Here is an 18402-nt window from a genome sequence, read left to right on the forward strand (position 1 = left end):
ACTATTGTTGCCAATCTTGGCCCAGCAGCCATCAAACCATTCTCTTCAACCCCCTGCTGTGCAGCTGACTTTCCCCTAGGGTTGCCAATCTCCAGGTGGGACCTGGAGATCTCCCACTGTTACAATTGATCTCCAGATGACAGAGATCAGTTCCCCTGGAGAAAATGGCTGCTTTGGAGGGTAGACCCTATGACATTATACCTGCTGAGTCCTTCCACCCCCCTGCCCAATGCTGCCCTCCACAGGATCCACCCCCCAAACCTCCAGGTATTTCCCTCCTTAGAGCTGGCAACCCTACATTCCCCTCAGTGCCTGTTGGTAGGCAACTAAGCTTGGTCCTGTCACCTACTTTGGCCTTTGGGAGAAAACACATTGGGGCCAGTCCTGATAGGGTTGCCAACTCCAGATGGGAAATTCCTGGAGATTTGAGGGATGGAGCCTGAAGAGGGTGAGGTTTGAGGAGGGGTGGGACCTCAGACAGGTACAATGCCATAGACTCCACCCACCAAACCAATCAGTCTCACATAGGGAACCATTGTTGCCAATCTCCAGGTGAGGGCTGGAGAGCACAGAATTACAACTGCTCTGCAGAAGGGAGGGCAGAAGTCAGCTGAAGTCAAAGGGGCAGATAATGGTAGGTTGATGGTTAGCTGGGAAGGAGATGGGGTTGCCAACTCCACCCTCCAAACCAGCCATTTTGTCCTGGGTAACAATTGCTGCCAATCTCCAGGTGAGGGCTACAGATCACTCACAATTACAACTGCTCTTCAGGTAGCAGAGATCAGTTCCTCTGGAGAAAACAGTGGACTCTGTCATTATACCCTGCTGAGGTCACCACAGCAAATTGACACTGTTTGCCCAAAGCCAGAGCACTCCCCCAGAGCCTCTTTCTAGATCTCGTTGTATTGCTTTCACAACGGGCTTTACTGGTAGTGTTATATAAAATGAAAGAGGACAAATTCTTCTTGGGCTGTTTCCCTCATCCCAATTGTGCCCTCCTGGGAAAACACAGGTACTGTTTATTTGCCCTGACCTGGATAGCCTGATCTTGTCAGATCTCAGAAGCTAAGCCCTGGTCAGTATTTGGGTGGGATTCCTCCAGGGAATACTAAGGTTGCTATGCAGAGGCAGGCAATGGCAAACCCCCTCTAAATGTCTCTTGCCTTAAGAATCCTATGGGGTCACCATGAGCTGGTTGTGACTTGACAGCAGAAAACAAAACACATACACCCACTTTATTCTGTGAATCTAACAGTGGGATGGGTGGTAGTGGATAGAGTTGCCAACAGACCTGGATAAGAATGTCCTGCCCATTGAATAGAGCTTAATCTGTGGAGAATCCTGCCTGAAATCTTTTCATGGCATGGAGGTAAATAATACCCCATTTAGCTTCCATAAAGGGTGGGACAATTTTCTGCAGTTAGCAACCCTGGCAGGGGAGTGGGGGACAATATAAATCAGGATAATGACATGGGTGGAGAGTTAAATACTTCACACACACTCCAAAAAAACCCTGCTTCCCTATCAAATTAGTAGCCTTATGAAGTGAACACTTCATGGCTAACAAAGTTCGAGTCTTCGTTTCTAACAAAGTCCGAGTCCAGTGGCACCTTTAAGACCAACAAAGTTTTATTCAAGATATAAGGTTTTGTGTGCAAGCACACTTCTTCAGACACAATACAATGGAAGTTATCAGTGAGCAGCAAATTAGCATACAACATAATGAAGATGTTTAACGGATTCAAAGATCAAACAGGAATAACAAGCTTAGTTTATATGGTTACCATTTGTTTGGATTTAATTCTGTGGGGAAATATAGTGAAGGAAATAAATATATCAAAACTGGAGCTTGATGGGCAGGTGTACCCTTCTTAACTGTGAGATGCTAAGAGGAATTAACTGAGACCTTGCCATTACGCTCTATCTGTCTCCTCTCAAGCATGGAAGCTTAAACATCTTCATTATGTTGTATGCTAATTTGCTGCTCACCCTCTGCCTATATGTATGGACTGGTAACTTCCATTTCAGTGTATCTGAAGAAGTCTATGTGCACATGAAAGCTTCTATCTTGAATAAAACTTTGTTGGTCTTAAAGGTGCCACTGGACTCACACTTTGTTTGTCTGCTTCAGACCAAAACGGCCACCCACTTAAATCTACCTTCATGTCTAGTTAGAACTTAAACTAATGGCCCAATTGCTGGATTAGGACTTTTAAATACTTTTGCTCACTTGATGAAACCAAGTTTGTCTATAAGTTAATTCCAAACAATATGAGGTTGTATTGAAAATACAATGGATCAAAAGTTCTCATCTCCCACTTTGCACACACAAGGGGCCAAGTTTCTTCCATGGCATCTCCATTTAAATAGTCCTTAGGTTGCAGGTGTTGGGAAAGGCTTTCCTCTGCCTGAGACCCTGAAGAACTGCTGCCAGTCAGAGCAGAAAATACTGAGCTAGATGGAGCAATAGTCTGACTCCATATAAGGCAGCTTCATATGTACATATCTGAACTGACTGAGCTGTAATGAATCACTAGCACCATTCTATGCCTGCATTAGTACGCAGCAAAAAGGGGGGGGGAATCTATTTCTGTATCTGCTAGAAACAGAGCTTGGGGACTGGGTGTTTTTTTTAATCATGTAAAATTAATGAGGCTTTTCCTACATGTGAAACCTGTTTTTTTCCTGAGTTTAATTATAAGTACTTATTGGAAAGGCTGTCTTCTTTAATAGAATATTGATTATTCAGAAGTGTCTTTCTCCATTTACATGTTTCACTTTCCCCCCCTATAAGCAGTGCTGCTATTATATTTGCTAGAGGCTGCAAAATAATATATGCTTCCATGGTGAATTGGGTCTTTCCTGGGGCTACAGTTCTGCAAAGTACATAAGTACATAATTTCCGCTGAGATCTGCGATAGGGCTTGGCTGCTCATGGCTATAGGCAGGATTGCATCCGAGGTCTTTCCTGGAGAAATGCTACTTGATGTATTTAATTTAAACAGTAAATCACATGCTGCTCTATGCAGCTCAAGAGTCTACCAAGGATCCTGGGAGCCACTGAAAGAATAGTAATATTCTCTTTTCTTATCTTAGAGAGCAATCCTAAACAAGTCTACTGAAGACAGGGCTGTGGCTGAATGCTAAGAGCATCTGCTTGGCATGCAGAAGGTCCCAGGTTCAATCCCTGGCATTTACAGATGAAATAGTAGGTGATCTACTTGAGACTCTGGAGAGCTGCTGCCAGTCAGTGCTGTGAACCAAATAGGGCTAAGCTAAACCATATATATGAAAAAGTACAAATATTTATTGAGGTGTACACGTGTTAAAACTTTCCTGATTAAAAATTGCTTTGTCTAAAATCAGACTGTAAAAGCTTGTCCACTTTACATACAAATGATGGGTAAAAACTTTACAACCAAAGACCATACGCGTTTCGGCCCCTAAGGGCCTTCCTCAGTGGTCACTGTTATCTATATATTCTAGACACACATTCAAAGACCTGTTACAGAATTCTAGTATCCATATAATTAAACCAGATGTTGTTTCCTGAAATTGTTCAAAGAAAAATAAAGGGGGTGGGGGAGAGAAACATCTTCATTATTTTGTCCAAATGTATAAAAGAAACCATTATTAAATAAAAAATGATTCTATTAAAGATAAAGTTACCTTGTCAACTTATAATTGGACTCCTGGTATTAGTGATGGGCCATAGGTATAGCCTTATCACCACCACAACTTATTCTTAATTAAAAAGTGAAATGAAATTATAAAAAAAATTTTAGTCAAATTGTATACTTAGTTTCATCCAAATTGAAATGAAAGTTATTACATTGGCTAACAAACCTGGTAACAGCGATTTTATAGGTCTGAATGTGCGTCCCTCCATCAAAGTGAAAATTCTATTTTTTTTATTTCCCCCCTTCCCCCCCCCAGTTTTTGCCAGTCAGTGCTGACCTTGATAGAGCAATGGTCTGACTCAGTAGAAGACAGCTTCATGAGTACTCAGAATCCTATTCAGGATGGGGCTTACCCCCCCCCCCGAAACTGTTCTTAGAATTGCACAATAAATTAACCTGTAATGCATGCCCATGAACTCTCCTCATTTGTTGCTCATCAATAAAACTGCCAAGCATCTTCTTGGGTGGGGCTATGCTAGTGTGCATCAGTTCAGTCTATATTGTTGTTTAAACACTTTCTCACCCAGATTTAAACCTGCCTTTTATTTATCAGGAGTATCTTGTGTCCTGGTGGGTTTTCCCCCCCAAAACTAAGTGGTCAAAGCAGTTAAGTGCCCCAATAAAACAAACAGTAGAATCAATAAAATTAATTAAACAAACTGGAACAACCAAAGAAAAGTTAAAAACAGGAGAAAACAGCAGCAGATAAATGATAAAGCAGTGGAGTAATAATGGCAACAGCATGATAATCAAAATTGATGAAGATGAAAACTATGAAAAGCAGAATGAGATACAGCAAGTCTTTGCTGGGCACCTAAATGCCAACAATGGAGGTGCCAGGCAGAATTCTGGGGGAGAGGCATACACAAAGATGCATGCCACAACTGAAAAGGCTCTCCCTATCCCCGTCTTGGTCACTACCTGGCTCACTGCTGTTGGAGGAGTTATCCAGAGAAATAGTTTTGAAATTCATTGTAGTGTGCAGACAGGTTCAAAGAAAAGGGCAGTCCTTTGGCCTAGACCATTCAGGGTTTGTAGGTCAAAGCCAGCAATTCCAGTTGCACCTGGAAGCACAAGAGACAAGCATGTCCAGATGCATTTGCTCTCTCCTAACCTGAGGTTGCAGATGCCCAGAGGAGGGGAAGAGAAGCCTGAAAACCTCTAGTGCATTTAAGTTCACATACAATTCATACCCAATATCTCTTCAAAAGCAAGACGGAAAGAAAATAGAGATGGTAGCCCAGAACACATCTGTATACAGGGCCAAAGGAGTTGCCAGTCTCCCAAGTGGGGCCTGGGGATCTCCCACTCTTACAACTGATTTCCAGACTACAGACTCATTTCCCTCAGAAAAAAATGTCTGCTTTGGAGGGTGGACTCTGTGTCATTATACTCCACTGAGGTTCCTTCTCTCCCCAAACCCAGGTATTTCCCCATCCAGAACACCCAACTTGTGTTGGTCCCGCCCCTACCTGTGAACAAGCACCTGTCCTATGTGCCTTCAGCTCATAGAAGTAGCGCCTATGTGCATACAAGCTATATATGTGTAGGTGCTCTTTGCCTTGTTCAGGAGTGCCAATTTTCAAACATTCTTGAACATGGAGATGCAGCCAGTGGATATACAGTTTGTATGGGTGTTGCCACTCTGCCCATATGAAGCAAACATGCATAGGCTGGTAGCAAGGCCACAGCACCTGTTCACATGGGGTTGGGACCAGCCCACTTGGTCCTAATCCTCTCATTGTGTATACAGGGTTGGTGAGTCTGTGCCTGGTGAACTCAATTTCTTGTTGGTGGGAGGAGAAGCATGTTTTACCCATTCCTCAAACAACATTGCCTCTCACAATTGGTAGAATTCATCCCTAGAAGTGAGTGGGAGCCGTTGGGAGCCATTGAGAGCCAAGTCACCCTTGATCCATGTAGACATGACCAGGATTCTGTTTCTCAGCTGTGCCATAATTTGTGACAAAACTTTGGGAACGTGCCTTGTTATCTATAGTTCTGTTTTGATTGATCATTATCAGTGTATGCACACCCTGAGGTATTGGGTACATATGGAAAAATTGCAATAAATAAAGGATATTCCATCATGGAACTTGTATCGTGCTGCTGGGTGATGACTCTGTTTTTAAAAACAACTCAGTTTAGCCACAGGGATCTGAGGAACCTGAAATATAATTGCCTTACAATATGCATAGCTCCTTGCATGGGGAACCAGCTTCTAAGTATAGAGTCGCAGCTCTCTCCCTTCCTGTGTCACAAGGTTAGGAGGAGAAGAGGTCACATAATAAAGCAGGTGCTGGTCACACTCCTGCGTCACACTCTCAGCACTCCACCATGACAATTTTGCTCATGTCAGCAGGAGCTTCTGCAGGTGCCACCCTGCAAATGGGCAAAATCGACAACTGCAAATACACGTGCCTCCTCTTTTGTGGCCCCCATCTTGTGGAATGGCCTGCCTGAGGAGGTCCAGAAAGCTCTCACTCTCCCGGTTTTCACAAACCTATGCAAAACTGGATTATTCAAGAGGGCCTTTCTGCACAGGTAATAGGGTTACACTGCACAAAATTGTTTACAAACTTGTTTACTACTTTGATAAATGATTAAGGACTGTGGTCTATACTCTTGTGCTGTGTGTACCTTACTGTAAGTAGGATCCTATTATGTAATTCTTTTTACCATTTAATGTGTCATGTTAATACATATGCTTCAGTTCTTTCTGGTGGTTTCAGAATGGTAAAATCTTAATGCATTTATGATGAAACCCTGTATCTCCCCAACTGTCTGGCAGATTTTTCCCACCAAATCTTCAGTTCCCCTACAGTAGTATGTATATATTCTTTGTCTTAAAATACTTGACTGTCCCACCCTATGTTTAAGATATTTAGTTTAGGCTTTTTCTCAGCTCAGGAACTCTACTGAAAATACAGGAGCTGTCCAGTTTTGTAAACCCTTGAGAAATGGCACTTGAGGCAAACTAACTTTCAAAAACAGAATGAAGATTTTATTAAACAGGCAGGGAATATATGTATAATAGAAACATTCAAGGTTTTGAGATTGCTGAGGTAAAAAAACCCCTAATATATACAAGAGTTGAATTCTTAGAACATTCAAGAGAGTGTATTTGTAGTTTTGTTCCAAGGCTTTCTATATCTTTCTTTGAGAGGTACTTTGTTTAGTATAATTCAGCACTAACACTGTTCTTATTGATGTTTCTAGATTTCTTTCTTCAGATAGTACAGGTTTACAGGGAAGATTTACTCTTTTTAAAAAAATATATATTTTATTTATTGATTTTTATACATCGTTAGTTCTCTGATATACATACAAATTAGAGTCATTTATCCGTTTTCTAACCACCTGTACATTCCCATCCATCGCTTTAGAAAAATTTCTTCCTTTTCCCCCTGTAACATTAAGTTCAGTTTATCTATTTGTGCTACCTCCATCAGTTTCTCTATTACTTCTTCTTGTTTCGGGGTGCTATCTTGCTTCCAGTACTTTGCCCATAGTATCCTCGCTGCCGTTATTGTATATAGTATTACAAATTTATCATTATAACTGATGTGTTCTGGAAGTATATTGAGCAGGAATATTTCTGGTACTAGCTCCAGTTTCACTTTAAACATTTCTTGTATTATTTTCTGAATGAATATCCAGTATTTTTGTATTTTTGGACACCGCCACCACATGTGATAAAATGTTCCAACACTTGTTTTACATTTCCAACAAATGTTGGAACAGTTAGCATAACATTTGGCTATTCTTTCTGGTGGCCAGTACCATCTGTGATACATTTTAAACACATTTTCTTTAAAGCTAGTCGCCCTCATAACTTTAGTTAGTTTCCACATCTTTAGCCATTTATCCATTTGGATTTCGTAACCTATATCTCTTGTTCAAGCAGCTATACTATTCTTCGTTGTTTCTTCTCTCATACATTCTTCCAGTAAGACTTTATATAACTTCTGGATCATTTTGTCATTGGAAGACAACCAAATTTTATCTAACTCGTTCTTATCCACATAGAATACTATTTTTGAGTCTTTTTGGTACCTTGATTTTAATTGTGTCCTTTCCCACCAAGACAATTTTAAATTGCATTGTGCTTGTAAGTCTGTTTCTGATTTTAGATTACCGGTATTTGAAGAGTCTAGCAACCTGTCATATGTTTCCTTATTATAATTAGTTCGCAAAGTTGGCTTTATGAACGCCTACAGAGGTGAGACCCATTTTGGAGTCTTGACATAGAATTTTTCTTTTATAATTTTCCATACATTAAGTAGAGCTGTTCGTATAATATGATTTTTGAAATGTTGTTGTGATACATCTTTACCGTACTAGATGTAGGCATGCCATCCCATGGGTAGATCATGCCCCTCTAATTTTAAGCATCTTTCATCTTGCAGATTAATCCATTCCTTAATCCATCCCATAGTGGCTGGGAAGATTTACTCTTGAACTCCCTGACTCTCTGACTCTAGCAACATCTTAAAAAGCCTGCTTTTCTGTGCAATCTGTCACAGCATTCATTACTGAATGTCCATTTTGTTGATTGTACTGACTCACTATGTGTAATCTGCCTTGAGTCCCTCCAAGAAAGGCAGACTATAAATAAATAAATGTTGAAGTCTAGGGTGTCCAAGAAAAGAGATCTCAGAGTAGATCTCTTCTGAGAGGAGTAGACACAGCACAACATAAAGAGACTGTAAGGTGGGAAGAACTGGGCTCACCAGGAAAAGGGAGTTTGGCCTTCTCCTATCTTCCATAAACACAAATGGACAATCACTTCTACAGGAATAAGTATGCCTTTTGTGCTTGGGCCAATCATTTTCTCAGCCTGACATATTCCAGGGTTATTGTGAGGATGAAAGTAGGGGAAAGGAGAGCCATGTAGGCTGCCCCACACTCCTGGGAAGATGGGGAGGAATCATAAGTAAATAAAATCCTTGAGGTGTGTGGAATTATTTTGGGGAAGGTCTTTCCAAGCTGAATGCATTTCAGCAAACATACTGTACCTTGCAATGCATGGTAGTTCCACAGTGGCTCCATCTGCTTTTTCAGCCTTTCTAAAAGGAAGAGGAGGAGGAAGAAGAAGAGGAGAAGGAGGAGGAGGAATTTGGATTTATACCCTGCCCTTCACTACCCAAAGAAGTTGTTAACCTCTTGATGGGTTCCTGGGTCACCCAGAGGTATATGGATCCCTTGTACTCATTAATAAGCCTCAAATAGTGTTACATCATAGGATTCCTTGAAAATTTACAAGGGGGAGACATGACAGCCTTAACACTAGCTAACCATTTTTCAAACAGGTGAATTAGGTTACCATGGTAGGGTAGCAGAGGCGGACAGAAAGTTACCTTTTGAGCACTAGCAGATGGATGCCTTCTGCTTGAACAAGCAAGACTTCACCCTAGAGGACAACATTGTTAGTTCCTTTTTAACCCTGGTTTCTCTTTGTGATTGGGGACATCCCAAAGGAAGGCCAGGGAAATGCCGGAATTGAAATGCTAGGGAGAAACTGTAGCCACAGTCCAAGATACGGAGAGTTCAGAGGGAAGGACCAATAACTGAAGCAGGGAGTAAACTCAGTGCTCTTTGGTGTGTCTTTTAATGTATTGTTAGATTGTGGTTTTTGTTTTTTTTTAAATACCATTGTCAGAGGCTGCCATAATATTTATTGTAAACTAGGAGTAATGCCTGTTGTGGGAAGAACTACAACGAGATCTAGAAGGAAGCTCCAGATGAGTGTCCCGACTGTGGCTGGTGGGGTGGCAGAGGGAAGCGGAAAACGGAGGGAGGCAAGCTATGTTTCTTTCTTTCTACTTAGCTTTAAGGCAGGGCTGTCTCAAGTCATTTTGCTGCCCCAAGTGGGTAGAATGGGAGGACAGCCTCATGGTAACAGATACGGTTCTCTCCACCTCTGACTTATTTTTTGAGGGGGAGGGGGGTGTTATGCAGTGGTAGCTAAGGTAGAAAAGCACCTCCTCCTGTGTCATGTTTTCTGGGTTCCAAGGGTCTGGAAAGTAGTTCCATAGCCGATTACATGGTTGCCAACTCTGGGTTGGGAAATACCTGTAGATGTGAGGGGTAGAGCCTGGGGAGGGCAGGGTTTGCAGTGGGGAGGGACCTCAGCAGAGTATAAAGCCATAGAATCTACTGCCCAAAGCAGCCATTGTCTTCAAGAGAACTGATCTGGGTCATCTGGACATCAGTTTTAATAGCTGAAGCCCTGACTGCTACATCACAGTGGTTGTCATACAGGGGCCATCTCAGCAGGATATAAGGACACAGAGTCCACCATTTTCTCCAGGGGAACTGATCTCTGCCATCTGGAAAGCAGTTGTAATTCTGAGTGATCTTTAGCCTTCACCTGGAGATTTGCAACCATGGTTTCCCCCAACAGACACTAAGGGGAAATTTATTTTACCTCAGAACATCAACAGCAAACTGTTTAGAATGTTAGAGGGAAAGGCCAGTGAGGCCGCATATGCAAATGACCTCTGTGTTCCAAGGCAAAGACGAATCAGGCCACATATGCAAATGACCTCTGTGTTCTGACTAACTGTGGGGGGGGGAGAGGACTGTTTAGAATGTTGGAGGCAGGACTCAGGCAAAGCAGCCAGTGGATAGGGAGACCATCTGAATGACAGATCAGAGAGCGAACTGATTTTGGAGCGTGTTGGAATGTTCAGGGGAGTCCATGACCAAAACAGAATTATATATATCGGAGGATATGTTTATCTGTTGAATGTTCTTTGCACATCTGCTCACATGAAAAAGTCTATAGAATTTTCCTTCTTTGAATGATTTGTTTGACCCCAACAAAGAAGTGGGATCAGTATTTGCAGTCCAAGTACATTAGCTACCTTCCAGTCCTCAGGAATGGAGGCAGATTTTAAGGAAAGATTACATATCTTTGTCAGGAGATCTACAAGTTCACATTTGAGTTCTTTCAGAACTCTCGGATGTATGCCATCTGGGCCTGGTGATTTATCAGTTTTTAAGTTGTCTATCAGTTTTAGGACCTCCTCTCTCGTCACCTCAATCTGACTCAGGTCTTTCAACACCCCTCCCGAACTCAGCGGCTCTGGAGTGGGCAAGCACCTCTCATCTTCCACAGTGAAGACAGAGGCAAAAGATGCATTTAGCTTCTCAGCCATTTCCCTATCATCCTTCAGTACTCCTTTTACCCCTTGGTCATCCAAGGGCCCCACTGCCTCCCTGGCTGGTTTCCTGCTTCTAATGTATTTGAAGAAAGTTTTATTGTTGGTCTTTATGTTTTTTGCTATATGCTCCTCATATTCCCTTTTTGCCTGCCTGACCACAGACTTGCATTTTATTTGCCATAGCCTGTGTTCCGTTTTATCAGCCTCACTGTGACTAGCTTTCCACTGCTTAAAGGAATCCTTTTTACCTTTTACAGCTTCCATTACTTTGTTTGTTAACCATGTAGGCTTTTTCCTATACCTGTTTGTGCCTTTCCTAACCTGCGGAATATATATTTTTTGAGCTTCTAGGATCGTAGTTTTAAATAGTTTCCAAGCTTCCCCTATGGTTTTGACCCTTTCTACTTTTCCTTTCAGTTTCCTCCCCACATGTCCCCTCATATCAGAGAAGTTACCCTTTTTAAAGTTAAAAGTGGTTGTGTCAGTCTTCTTGACCAGTACCCTATTTATACAAATGTTGAACTCAATAACATTATGATCACTGTTCCCAAGTGGTACAATCACTTTTACATCTCTCACCAGGTCTTGAGTGCTACTTAGGACTTAAGATGATCAAAGGGACTGCCTTACAACATTTTAGGAACATCAGATATAGGGAAGAGATTTGGTTATCTTTTGTACAATAGCTGAAATCAGAATAATTGTCATATAGCTCTGTTTTGGAATGGATTGTTTGAAAGTTGAATTTTAACAATTTGTTTTAGGTAATAGCTTACTGGAACAGGTTTTATTATGTATTATGCTTATGTTAGATTTCTATTTTAAAAAAGGTTGAGCAGAATTTTGGCATTTCCTAACCTTTTAGTGTTGAATTTCATAACATGTATTTTACTCTTATTGGCTTTCTGATACTTAATACTTATTGTGTTGACCCTTCCAAACATTTCAAAGCCAACCATAATTTATCTTTGTTCAGTTTTTAAGACCTATCTTATTTCCAGAGCATCTTCATTTGCAGAGAGGGGTCAATTACATCTATGGAGACTAATGTGTAAAGCAAAATTTGGTTTAATAGAAGGCAGGTTGCACCCAGTTATGAAATAAGTGGTTCTGTTTTATAGAAGTTGAACTATTGGTCCACCTAGGCCAGTATTGTCTACTTTGCTTGGTAATGACTGTCTGTGACCTCAGCAAAAGGCTTTTCCCTGCAAGCTTAGAACTTTTAAGTGGAGATTGAATCTCAGACATTATGCAGACAAGAATATGCAGCATAACAGCCAGCTCCGGGCCTTCCCATTTAATACTGTCAGCCCCCCACACACACACACCATTAAACTGGGAGTGCTTATTTCATTGTTTGGGGAGGGACAGTGGCTCAGTGGTGGAGCATTTGCTTGGGATGAGGGCTGGTCCTGGGTTCAGTCTTTTGCATCTCCACTTAAAAGTACCACATAGAAGGTGATATAAAAGACTTCCACCTGGAGAGCCACTGCAGTCTGAATAGACAATGCTGACCTTGATGGTCAGTATACGGCAGGTTTGAGTGTTAGTTGTACTCACTAAGTCACCCAGTTCAAGATGCTGGTGTTGACCTGAAAAGGGTCTCACAGTCTAGTATTTGTATATATCAGAAAGACACTTTTCTTGTGAACTCTTCCCCCCAAAGACACACACACATATTTATTATGATCTGTAAGTTCTATCCTGTTTAAAATCACACACCCCCATGAAAGAAATCAAGAAGGGTCTTTTTCAGTTGTACAGTTTTGTGAAATGAACTGCTTGAGGAGATACATTAGTGTACCTCATGAACTTGCACAGGAATTATAAGGCCTTAGTAGGGTTGACATGTTCCCACTCCCAGTGGGTATCCCCTGCTTTGAGCCCCAACTCCCACTGGCAGTTGGTAGGCTGGGGGGGGGATAAGACAAAAACATGCTGTTGTGCTGAGGGCATAATGTCATTTCCATAACAAACCCGGAAGTAACATCATGCCACTCTAAGATTCAGCAGAAATTTAATGGCTACCGTGTCCCTGTCCCCCCAGTCTCCAAGCAGGTGCTAGTTAACCATTGGCTGGCAACCCTATGCCTCATGTTACTGTGATTATGAATGTTTACCACAGTCAGTGACAGTTTTGTATTGCTTTATGTGTGTGTATCCTGGATTTTTTTAAGTGTGATTGTTTTATACTCTTTTCTATCAAGCCACCTCCAGCCTAAAGGTGTGGATATAAATCTTTCAGTGAGCTCCCGTCTCTAGTTACAGCTCCTGCCAACCTAGTAGTTCGAAAGCCCTGCAGTTGGTTCCCTACCTCAACCGCAAAGACCTGGCCACTGTGATCCATGCGATGGTCACCTCGAGGCTGGACTACTGTAACACTCTCTACTTGGGGCTGCCTCTGTCGCAAATTCGGAAGCTGCAGCTAGTGCAGAATGCTGCAGCTAGGCTGTTGATGGGCCTCTCCATGCGGGACCACATCCGGCCTGTGGTGCAAGTGCTGCACTGGCTGCCAATAGCATACCGGATTCTCTTCAAAGTGCTGGTGCTCACCTTTAAAGCCCTGAATGGCCAGGGTCCGGCCTACCTAAGGGACCGCCTCTTCCTGTATGTTCCCTCAAGAGCACTACAATCGGGGAATTCCCACCGCCTGGAAGTTCCAGGCCCCCGAGTCGTGAAGTTTGCCCACACTAAAGCTAGGGCGTTTTCGGTGGCGGCTCCTACCTGGTGGAATGAGCTCCCGGAGGAGATCCGGGCCCTGCGGGACCTTGTACAGTTCCGCAGGGCCTGTAAGACGGAGCTCTTCTGCCAGGCCTTTGAGTAGGAGCCGCCGCCATGTCATCATCCATCTACCTCATTATTGAGGGGGGTAGATGTCGCCCGACTGAACTGGGGAAATATCAAAATAAATAAATAAATAAATAAATAAATAAATAAATAAATAAATAAATAAATAAATAAATAAATAAATAAATAAATAAATAAATAAATAAGCTTGCCAAGAAAAATCAACGTGTCCCGGCAGCTGCAGTTGGCAACAATAGCAGAAAAAATGGAACAGAGGGCTGTCAAAGCAAAAGAGATGGACACTAAAACTAACAGCGATCTCAAAGAGACAAGGAGGAAAAGCATGAGAGAAACAGAAAAGATTTACAAGGATTTAACTCCTTCCTTGCAGGTGTTTTTAGAAAGTGTCATCTTAAACCCGGCTGATAGAAAAGAGTTTGAATCTGCCCTCAAGATCGAGAAGCCTTTGAGATGCCACTGGGCCCTGAGGATGAGACCAAAGAGGAAGAGGCTCAAGACTGGCGGTTTTATCCCTTTGGACACAGAGGAAGACTAGGCTGCAGAATTTCGAGTGAACGTCTAAGAAGCCATCAAGATTTTAGAGAGAATTAGTGTAGATGTAAAGGCAGAAGGACTCTGAAAATTGCCTTTATGAAGTGAGCTGGAGGAGGTGCTCTGGAAATCTTCTCATAACAAGTAATAAACTAACACATAAGCTTAGTAAGACAGGATCTCACAAAGTATATTGTTTAATAACAGCTTTTTTATTACTAACCGTAGTTTAACAGGGTAATGATCTCCTACTCTTGGGCTTTTAGTATATTGTGGGTTACTTTCCTTTCTCCCTAGTTGTAGTTCCCCCTCCTTTTTTTTCTTTGTAGTTTGTGTAGTATTATAAAAAAATAAAAAAATCCCCTCCGGGAGCTTTAAAAAAAGAAAAGAAAGAAAGCAAGAAATTGCAAGTAGATAAACAGGTACCACTTCAGTGGGAAGGTAACAGCGTTCCATGCGCCTTGGTGTTTAGTCATGCTGGCCACATGACCACGGAAACGTCTTCGGACAGCACTGGCTCTTCAGCTTTGAAACGGAGATGAGCACCACAACCCTAGAGTCGAATTTGACTGGCTTTCGAGCAAGGGAACCTTTACCTTTTATATCAATCAAAAACAGTTTTGTCTTTATGGATCAGCTGCTTTTCTTCCTGGTCATAAAACATGGGGGAGAGCTTGCTTTGCTCTGCTTGTCCTATATACTAATAAATAGCCCAAAGGGTGCTGCTGTGTAAGAAGCCAAAACTGAGTCTGAAAAGTACTGAGACTGATGCAGTGATTTCAGCTCATACTTTTATTTAAGGTGAAGAACAAGACGAAAGTACCGGCTCACAGGCCAGCTTATATTCCCAGTAAACCCACACCCAAAACACACCCCACACCAGTGATAGGTTATTTACATTAGCCAGGCATTCCATAGGTCCTCGCTAGGATCCTAGCCCTCGGATAGCCAGGGGCCAGGATCCACTTGGGCCATTGTTCTTGGATGCGAAGCTCGGTGGTTTTGCACGACCGCATGGAGGCCCGGCCTTGCACGCGGTTGACTTCAATACATAACACCCCTCCCCCCTTGGTCCAAAGCACACACACACATATAGTCTCTAAGATAGGCTGACGCTTTTCGCTCCCTAGCGGAGCAGCGAAGCTCAGGAGCTGCCATGGGAACTGGTTCTGATGTGCCCGGGGTTGCACTGACCGGAGTTGTCAGTGGTGTCTCAGTTGGCGGGGGTCTCCGTGGGGCGAGCTCCCTGTCCGGTGTTAATTCCTTGGTGCTTGGTCCGGGCAAAGCATCCGCTAAGGCTGGCGAGTCCTTGAGTGGCGAGTGCGTTGCAGCCTCCTGGGTGTCACGTTCCTCGTAGTCCCCATCCTCCAGATCCAGGGGCAAAACTCTCCAGCATAGCTGGTCAGTGTGCCTCCGGAGGACTTGGCCGTCTTCGCAGGAGACCTCGTAGGACCGAGGTCCTGTCACCCTTACTACCTGAGTGGGATCCATGGTGGGCCCCGTGTGTAGTTGCACGCGTAAACTGGGTCCTCCGGGAAGAACCCGTGTGAAGCCTCCTGCATCTTGGGAATGGGTTCTGTTTCAGGTGCCCGGTTTGGGTGGAGGCGATCCAGCCTGGTGGTCAAGCAGCGGCCCAGGAGCAGTTCCACGGGGCTATGACCCATGGCGGTGTGGGGTGTTGTCCGTTGACCAAAGAGAAATGCCGCCAACTTGTACTCCCAGTCCCTAGTATCCATCCACTGGAGCGCTTCTTTGGTGGTTCGTACCATCCGTTCTGCTTGCCCGTTCATTATTGAAGGGGGCCGACCTGATGTGGTGGATGCCGTAGTACTCAGTGAAGGTCTGAAATTCCTTGGATGTGAAAGCCGAGCCGTTGTTGGTCACCAAGGAGTCCGGGATGCCTTGAGCACTGAAGATCCTCCACATGGCCCAGATGGCAGACCGTGAGGAGGTGGAGGGAACTGGGACCACCTCCAGCCATTTGCTGTAGGAATCTACCAGGATAAAGAACAGCTGGCCCTGGAATGGGCCCGCGAAATCCAGGTGTAACCTGGCCCAGGGCCTGTGGGACGATTCCCAGGGGCGCACCGGCAAATTTGGGGGGCATGGGCCATGTCTCCTGGCATTTCGTACAGTGCTTTACAGTGTCCTCAATGTCTTGGTCTAATCATGGCCACCAGACATAACTCCTTGCCAGCGCCTTCATCCGGACGATCCCCAGGTGGTTTTTGTGGAGCGCTGTGAGGACCCGGCTTTGTAGAGGCTCTGGAATGACCACTCAGCCTCCCCACATCAGACAGCCCTTGTGGGACGATAGTTTGTCTTTGCAGGAGAAAAAAACTGTAAATTCGGCCCCCCTTTGGCCCGCCTCACCCAGTCCAGAACAGGGCAGAGGACCCAGTCCCAGTCCATGTGCCATGCCACCTCCCACACATGGACTGGCTGCTCCAGAAGCGACTCCAGAAGGGCGACCTGATGAACCGGGGCAGGGTCGGGGTCCGTGATGGGCAGGGGAAGGCGGCTCAATACACAGGGCTTCTCCCTCAAAGTCTTTTGCAAATCCCATCGGAGCTCACATTGGCCAGGAACGCACCATGGCAAAACACCACTCTCTAGGTTGTACCAGAGCTTGCATGGGGTTAACATCTGCAGCCAGCTCCAGTGCTAGTTACCTAAGGCATGATTTTAGGAGCTGCTACCCTAGCATAAAGGAGCAGGCTGGAAAACAACATTCGGCACTGCAGAAGAAGACTGTTCAACTTTATAGAAGTAGAAAAGAACACCGTTAAATACACCAAAGTGTGTCAGCAGAATGAATATTACATAACAAATATTACAGGATTCTTCTCTACTGCCCCTCTTCTTTTCTCCTTAAAGGAAAGCCTGGCTATCCAGTGTGGGATGCCCCAGCTCTCACATCGAAAAGGCCGACTTTTCTAATGAGAGGGAGATCTCCAAGTTGGACTTCACCGGGTTTATAATTAGATACGAATGAAAAGAGCAAAACATGAAGTCTTAAAAAGTACCATTGCTGTTACATCACAATTTCCATGCCTCCCTAAAGTGAGATCTGTACTTTTGGGAAGCCTTCTTATATGCTAGGAAAATGTAACAACTGTCTCATTTACAGTGGGGAGAAACTGGAACAAGCTGAATTAGAAAAAGTAGTGATGGTTTCCTTTTATGAAAAATGTCTTCTTTGAAATACAAGATTCCCCCCATATTAAAGCTGGCTCTTACTATTGAAAAAGGCAAACAGGAACTTTTCTCAACATTAGCAGACTTAGTCCATAATCTAGTATGTAGTTAAGCATCCATTGATTTCCAAGGGACTGCTGTCCACATGACTGAACTAGACAGGGGCTTGGGGAATAATTCCCATACTAGCATGCATGTTTATCTGCTTATCTATCTACATTTCTAACCTACCTGTAGCTGCTGGCTCTAATCTATTTTGCTTTAAGGCACAGAATAGGTGACAATTTAAACCATACATACATTGTGTTAAGTATGACACTTAACTCGGAGGAACAGTTCAACAAGTGATTTCAGCTTTATTTCAGTGATAACAGCATGAAGGCTCAGCCTTGTAGGTGCTAGACCAGCTAGACAACTTCCATAGGCTAAACGGCAACTTATATACACTTCGGCTGAGATAGCCACACCTACAATGTTTCAAAACAACCAATCACATTAGGTATGTTACATCCAATCACAATCAATACATAATGTCCAATCAAACCCATTCAGGGCCGTAGCTAACCCCTTCCTTCTGGGGGGGCCCTGGGGAAAGGGAGGGGGCCTGGAGTGTGTGCGCGCACACGCGCGAAGCGCGCACGCGTTGCACATCACTCGGAAGCGAGACGCAGCCCCACCCTCACCTCCCGATCCTCTGCTCCCTGGGGGGCTTGGCTGGTGCAGTCAGGATCAGCAGCGACGCGCCAGCCCGCCTCTCTTCGCCCCCCCCCAGTCAGCCGTGCGGCGTCACCTGCTCTCAGGCGACTTCCAGCCACAGGGTGATTCGCCCCCCTTCACCCCAAAAGTTTCCCTTGTACTCCCCTCGCCCCCAACCGAGGCAGCTCTCCCTTGGCCGCTTCTGCCTGCCTCCCACCCACCTGGCATCCAGCCAGGCGTCCATCTGTGCCGGTGTGTGGGGATGGCATTCTTCCCCCCGCCTCTTCTCAAAAAGCAGCCTCGTCAAGCTTCTCCTCCTG

This window comes from Gekko japonicus, unplaced genomic scaffold (genome assembly GCF_001447785.1).
Source record: "Gekko japonicus isolate JY-2015 unplaced genomic scaffold, Gekko_japonicus_V1.1 scaffold261, whole genome shotgun sequence".
NCBI classification, from domain to species: domain Eukaryota; kingdom Metazoa; phylum Chordata; class Lepidosauria; order Squamata; family Gekkonidae; genus Gekko; species Gekko japonicus.